This window comes from Arachis duranensis, chromosome 7 (assembly GCF_000817695.3).
Source record: "Arachis duranensis cultivar V14167 chromosome 7, aradu.V14167.gnm2.J7QH, whole genome shotgun sequence".
NCBI lineage: Eukaryota > Viridiplantae > Streptophyta > Magnoliopsida > Fabales > Fabaceae > Arachis > Arachis duranensis.
The window spans coordinates 19,153,858-19,161,819 of NC_029778.3; positions in this window are offsets into that span (position 1 = coordinate 19,153,858).

The following is a 7,962-nucleotide window of genomic DNA, read 5'->3' on the forward strand; positions in this document are numbered from 1 at the left end:
TTTCTAGATGGTGTTCTTTATTGTTAGTAACAAAGTCTCTGTTGCAATGGTGGATCATGTAAATTTGATTAAAGTGTTGTCAGAATTTTGTTAAAAATTAACAAAAAGAGGTAAGAATTAGGATGTTAGAATTGAGGTTGTGATTAATTGAATGATGCTATGTTTGATTTATTGAATGATGATGATGCTGAAAATTCTGTTTGTTAGAGTGCAGAATTTGTTAAAAGGCTAAAAGCCAAGTTTCATGATTGAATAAATTGATGATACATGCTAATGATTACTTGAGATGATGTTGGACCATTTGTTATATATGATGCAGTAAATTGATGATAATATATGTGAATTGCTTGAGTGATTTGTGGTTGGATTACTATGTTGAGTAATACAGAAATTGTTGATTTTGTATGAGTATGCTTAAATGTGAAAAGTGACCAAAAATGGTGATTTATTCATTCTTAGCACTTGGGGCTGATTTAATCTTTTTTACAAGTCACAATAGGTAAAATAAAGTTAGAATGCAAGGTTAGAGTGAGTGAAAAACTAGGAATCAATTTTTGACCTCTCAAAACCCGAGGTTACATGTTGCAGAGTTATGCAGTTTCGGGCAGCAATTTGTGAACAAAACTGGGAGTAATATAGCCATCAAAATAAATAAAATTATTTTTCTATAAAACCTTCAGATGTCTAGATTTTTCCCCTAAAATTTCAGAATTTTTTGATGTGTAGTTTTGGAGATATGATTTTTAGAAAATGGTCATTTTCTGCAAAAAATAATGCTGTCTGAATTCTGGAACAGCAACTTTAAAACCACATATCTCAATACTCTGAAACTTTTTGGAGGTGAAACCAAAGAGAGGTAAAATACTAGGATGTCTAGTATTTTATGTCCAAATTTTAGGACAAATCCAGCTTTTTAGAGAAAGTTGTGCCTTTTGGAAGTAGGGCTGTTCACTGTTGTGATAGCACCATTTTCTTAAAACAAAACCATATTTCGAGAGGCATAACTTTTTCTAGAGAAGCGAAAATACTCTAGAACTTAAACTGGGTGAAAGATGGGTAAGTCTAGTTCCACTACACCAAAATTTAGGAGAATCCATCCAAAGATAGATTTTATATGATTTTTCTAAATTGGTTATTGCTTGCTGTTTTTTCTGAAGTGTACTAAATCAGTAGCTAATTTTTAAAAAATTATACAAAATTAAATTCTTAGAATGCAGTTGCAAAACCAAAACCAAAGTACACTTTAGGATTCCTATTTAAAGTAAATAATAATATATTAGGGTTTCTTTTGCCCCATTTTTTATATGTATAATATATTAGGTATATGTATAACATGTTATATCTCTTATATTTGCATATGATCTAATCTCTTGAAATTTTACTTGGCAACGAATAGATTGAAACTTTTGGTTGATGCTTTCAAGAAGACTTTGTCAAAACAAAAATAATAGTGTCATGACAAGGTAAAATACACACTTTTCATGAATCTTTTCATATTATGATTATGGCAAGCTATTAATTCATGTGTAAATCCACTTTGCTTGTTTTGTTATTTTTGAAGTTGCAATTTGACTTTTCAAGTATAGTTGAATGAGTGATTTTTAGTAGTGAGAAGATTAAGATGTTAATTAATTTTTTCTTATTGCACTTTATTCAAATCATAATTATTCTTCTATATAATTATGCAATATAATTTTGAGGATTTTAATGAAATTTAAGATGTTCATCATGGTGGTTTATTGGCAAAGATGAGTTGAGAATCAAATCCTAGTGCACTTCTTAGCAAGGCATTCGGTCTTTTGTGTAGATATAGGATTGAACAAGAACTTGGAACTAAAATAAAGCAAATTCTTCCACACATTGACCAGATATGACAGGATGTTGTATGAAAATTGGAGTTTTTTGGACCCTCAGTTTGACTGCTTTTTCATTATTAGGACCTTTAGAAAGAGTTTAATATTAGTCTTTTAACTGACAGATATTTTGCTGGGTCCAGTTTGGGTTTCCCTTATTTTCATTTTCAGATATGTTTGTTGCTAACATTAGTACTATAGTTTCTTTTTTTCTTTTTGTGTTTTTTATTTTCAGTGGATGATGGTTTAGGGGGTGTACCTTATATACCTTGTTATGAATAAAGGGATCCCTATATATTCTACTGTGTGGTTATCATTATAGGTTCTTTTGGAGTTTTTAGACATTTGTTATTCATATTATGTTTTATAATTTACTTACCATTTGTTTTTTCGTTATTCATATGATCATACTTGCAAATTATCCGTGAAGTGTATTGTGGAGCTTTCCATGTGGTTGCTTTATTCGAGAAAGGCCTAGTACAAGCTTGGAGTGATTCAATGACATTTCTTAATTCTCTTCTTAGAAATTCATTTTTGTGTATGTTTGTAAATTTCATGTACATTGTCGCCATGTATAGAGATGACATGGCTAATTTGGGTTTGAATTTTATTAATGTAATACTAATTTTTATTAATTTTTTAAAATGACATTCACGTATTTTTGTCAATATATTTTTATTATTTTTGGAGTGTAGTAGAGTGCATGTAAAAGAAAATAATAATTTTTTTGAATTTAATAAGGATATAGCCACGCTTTAAAAGCGTGGCAATAGGTTCATTTCTAGGTACGTTTAAAACTGTAGCCTTATCTTTTTCTATTGGCACGCTTTTAAAGTGTACCCAAAACCAACCTTCTGGGCACGCTTTAAAAGTGTGGCGATATGCAAACTTTTCGGTACGCTTTTAAAATGTAGCAATAGGTTAACACCTATGGCCATGCTTTTAAGCATGGCAAGAGATATAAGCGTGGCAAAAAAGAAAGCGTGTCGATAGATCCACAAAAGCATGCCGATAGAGCAACCGGCACGCTGGTGGATATGACCCTTTTAAAAGCGTACCGATAGCTCAAAAGGCGTGGCGAAAAATTATCGGCACGCTTTTTAGCACTTTTTGGCATGCTTTAAAAGCGTGGCTGATAAACCACTATTTCATGGTTTATCTTGTGCTAAATTGAGTGATTTTTATCAGTTCTTCATACACTTATTCATGTAATTTGCATGTTTTACATTTGCCTTCCTACTTCTGTTATGTGATTGAAAACTTGCTTCCTAAGCCTTTAAACTGTCAATTTTTAATTCCCCTTTATACCATTTGATGCCGTGATCTGTGTGTTAAGTGTTTTCAAACTTTATAGGGCAGGAATGGCTTGGAGGATAGAAAGAGAGCTTGCAAAAAATGGAAGGAACACAAGAAACCAAGGAGCTGACCAGTGAGGATCGACGCGCACGCACAGCTCACGTGTGCGCGTGACTTAGAGCTTTTCATAGCGACGCGCACGCGTAACTGACGCGTACACGTGAGACGCGCAGAAGATCATCGACACGTACGCGTGACTGACGCGTACGCGTGACGTGCGTAATACTCTGCAACTGCAGAAAATGCTGGGGGCGTTTTTGGGCTGAGTTTGGACCTATTTTCGGCCCAGAAACACAGACTAGAGCCAGGAGACAGCAGAGACTCAAGGGACATTCTCATTCACTAGTTTTTAGTTTTAGTTTTTGGATCTTGGAGAGAATATACTACTTCCTTTAGGGTTCTTCATATTCATAGATTTTCTAGTTTTATGCTTTTGGATTGGATATTGAGAAGAGTTACTACCTCTGTTGAAGTCTTTATCATTATAGTTTGTTTTCTTATTCCCTTACTCTTTTAATTCCGATTTACTTTGTTCAGAGTTACATATGGATATCTTCGATTTTGGAATTTATTAATGCAAAGAGTATTTTCTATTTAATTTCATCATTTGTTTGATTATCTCCAATTAATTATTTAATTTTAATTACTATGTCTTCTTTCTACTCCTTTTACATGTATGCGAAAATGGCATCCATGACAATGGAGTAGGCTTCCAACTTGACTTTGGAGTTGATTAATAGGTGAACCTTGAGTTGGAATACTCAAGAGTTAATTTGTAATTGGAAGTTGTTGGCTGACTCTCTCGTCACTAACGCTAGTCCTTCCCAAGGGAGAGGAGTAGGACTTGTGAATCAGAGTTGGCTCAATTACTTGACTTTCCTTTATTCGGTAAAGGTTAACTAAGTAGAAACAACAACCTCTTACTATTAACCTTGGAAAAATCCAACAAGGATAGAACTTTTAATTAATGTTCTCCTAGTCAAGGCTTTTTATTTTAATTACATAAAACCTCTCGTTAATTTCCATTGCTTTAATTTATAATCATTTATTTTTCCATTCTCCAATTCTAAAATTTCTCAGAAAATTTCTGACCAATAAATTGCACTCTTTTGTCAACTCGTTGGGAGACGACCTGGGAATTCTACTCCCAGTATTTTATTCTTAAATTGTGACAACATTAAGAACTATACTTGCAACGTTATTTCCATTGTAACATTATTTTCGTCGGTTAAGAATTATACTTGCAACGTTATTTCCATTGTAAATTCTTAATCGGCAATTTTCTGCTCGTCAGTGGCAGAAAATTTATTTTCGTGTAGTGTAACCTACACCAATTAATTTTCTCTTTCGTGTCCATTAATTGAATAATGGTCCATGGTAGAACAGAAAATATAAAATTCTAAAACGGGCATGTATTCCCAATGGGATCAATTGTACATATTAATAGTTGTCCATCCTATAACATTTGAAGCTACAAAAAAACTTGTTCTCTGAAATAGGCTCCTATGATGCTATCCTTGCTTCACTTGTAGTGGTAGAGCATTTGAAGCAATGCTGGTAGCACCATTGTGTTCTGTAGTGCCATACTCCTCACTCTTCTCGTTCAGGTTATATGGTGCTGAATTCATCACCCTGCAAGCATACAAAGTGTGCCATCACAATCACATCAATAATTTCATCCAATCTTGGTCTGTGTGTTTATACTAACCTCTCCTTGCGCTTCTCTAGAAAATGAGCCAAGGATGCTTTACGAGTCTGTGGCACAGCTGCATGACAGATAGCTAAAATCAATAAATCAAGACTGCAGATTGATTTGCCCGAGTCAATATGTAATTTGCAAATGAAATTTCAAAACAAGATGTAAAACTAAAGAAACATCAAATCAAGAGTATGAGAAATAATATTGCCTGGCTTTTATAACCAAAACTATATAATAATCATAAAAAATTGATTTATATTCAGGTCAGATTTCTTAGCATCTCTCACCTGGCTGCGTCAAGCCGTCAACCAAGGCGGTTTTAATAATAACCTTCAGTGGATCAATAATTCCAGCTTTAACCATATTAACTTATTCACCTGATCATGAGAAAGAAAAAGTTAATAGGAGAATTAGTGATATTGCTTGACTTTATCTTTTGACATGTAAACATCAATGAAAAATAAAACAAGACTAACCTTTTGCTGTATCATACTTAAGATTAGGGTTGTTCTATTCCAATAGTTTGCCAACAACAACAGCACCCTCAACTCCTGCATTAGTTGCTATTGTGTGCACAAGAGTCTGGGATTTTTTTTATTCAGTTAGTAGTATATGTTAAATTAAATTGAATCTGATAACAACTTTAACAGATAAAAGGTAGGAATTAAATAAAACTAAAAAATTAAGGAAGAGAACCACACACCCAATCTAATCTAATATAATCTTAATAGTAATCGCTACTACTCCTACTACAACTAAGTTACCTTAGGTACATGCACAAGATAGAGAAGTGCAGGTTGTCCACGAACTTCATCAAGGCTGATTTCACTAAGAACTTTCTCTTCATTGATATGCTTTGGCAATGGAAGCTGAAGCAATATATCTGATTGCATACATTTTTTGCCTTAAACATGAGCTAAAAATAAAAGCTTGGAATGGTAACAAGTAACATAAATCTAATACCGTGAACATCAGGGTTTGACATTGAGCTGGTGAACTTGCTTAATCAAATCGGATTCAGAAACTTGTTTAGGAAGGTCAATGTCGAAGGACTTAATCCCTAATTCAGCACATGCCTTTCATTTCATTCCCACATAACTCTATGAGTCCTTCCTGTTCCCTATCACCACCGCCAGCCTCGGAACCTACAACAACACCATCACATTACATTATTCTAATTCCCAATTTTGATTAGGTTAGATTGAGATTGGGATTAGGATTGAGTACCTTGTCATACTTTTGAGAGGGAGCGCACTTCCTCCGCAATCTCATATCTGATAGTTTGCGCCACCGCCTTGCCGTCGATGATGAAGCGACAGCAGCGCGAGTGTGACAGAGCAACGACGGGCACGGGAGCAGCGGAGCGACGACAAGCGCTATGGCAGCGGAGCGATGATGGGCGTTGCGGCAGTGGAGCCACGACAACGCAGTGGCAGCAGAGAGAAGATGGCGCGGCGGCAGCAAAGAGGGAAAGTTGGTGAAATAGTGGAGGTGAAATGGAGAAGGCACATATTGGGGTTAGTTAATTTTTCAGGTAAAATGTAAGCGGGGAATTGAGTGAAATGAGGGACGCGGGAAGTAAAGGCGGGGTGATTTTTTGTTGATAAAAATCGACAATAAATTTGTCAATTTAAGTTAAAATAAAAATCAACATTCTAGTCGTCTATTTTATATAATAAATCTATACCATTTCTTTAATTTCAAAAAGAGATCTCCATCGTTTAATATTATTGATGACAGAAGCTGTCGATATTATAATTATTAAAATAGACGACTTGTGTGCGATTTAAAAAAAAAATTAACCCACTATTCCGTCAACAATGTGACGATAAAAAGGAGGGTGTTAGAAGGTTATCAAAACAAAAGATGACCTGGTTGTCGATTTTAATATTTTATTTCTAATCATGTCTTTTTTATTTTATCGACGACAAACTGTCGAGAAATATCGACAAAAAATCTTACCGTTGATTTTTGGTGTCGATAATTACACTATTTCTTGTAGTATTATTAATTATCAATTTGGGTTTAATGACGAAGAGTTAAATATTTTATTTTATTAGACCTTCTAATTAGAGTTTAATAGAAACTAATTTAAAAATATTCTATAATTATGTTATGTATATACTAAAATTTAATTACCAATCAATTATTACATATAGAAATATATTTGGTTCTCATAAAATTTTTTAATTATGACACTGTAAATAAATTTAATTATTTGTTTATTGCATGTTTGATTATTCAATTATATGACATATTTAATTATTATAATAATTAATTATTTAATTAAAAAATATAAATATATACAAATATATAATAATTAATTTAATGAGTGTTTGTTAGTATCCATAGATATTTTTTAACATATTTTTTAATTTTAATACGCAAGTTATTAAATAGGAAATCATGCTAACGAAGTTCTTGGTTATTGCATCTACCATGCATTGGTTGATTAAATCCATCATATCATCTACCAGTTAGTACAATCCAAATTCTCAACTGTTTCATATATTGGAGTAGTAATTCATTGCAAATGTATGTGTATATGTGTGCGTGTCTCTATATACTGGATTAATTCGATGCAAATGTACGTGTATACTACATACGCTACAAAGTTATTGTTTTTGTCTTAAGTTAAATTTTAACTTTTATTAAAAAATTTAACCATAGATTAAATAATATAATTCAAAACAAAAATAATAAAGTCATATTACTGATGATATATAGTAAATAGTAAATAACATAAAATAATTGATTTAACTTATTATCAGAACACATAATTGTTTTCCTTGTATATATTTGAACATCGATCCTTGTTAATAGATCCATGCAATAGAGTAAAAAACTTGGCAATAGTATGCAGATTATTAAATAGGAATTCATGCAACCGAAATTCTTGGTTACATTTATCTACTAATTTTTTGTATGATTATGAAAAGTGTCCATTAGGATTTCAGTGTCCGGTTAGGACTTTACATTCAAATTCAATTTTCTTCCCACCACAACCACATCTGCTCTCATCTTTCAATCGCACCATACCCAATGAATCATAGA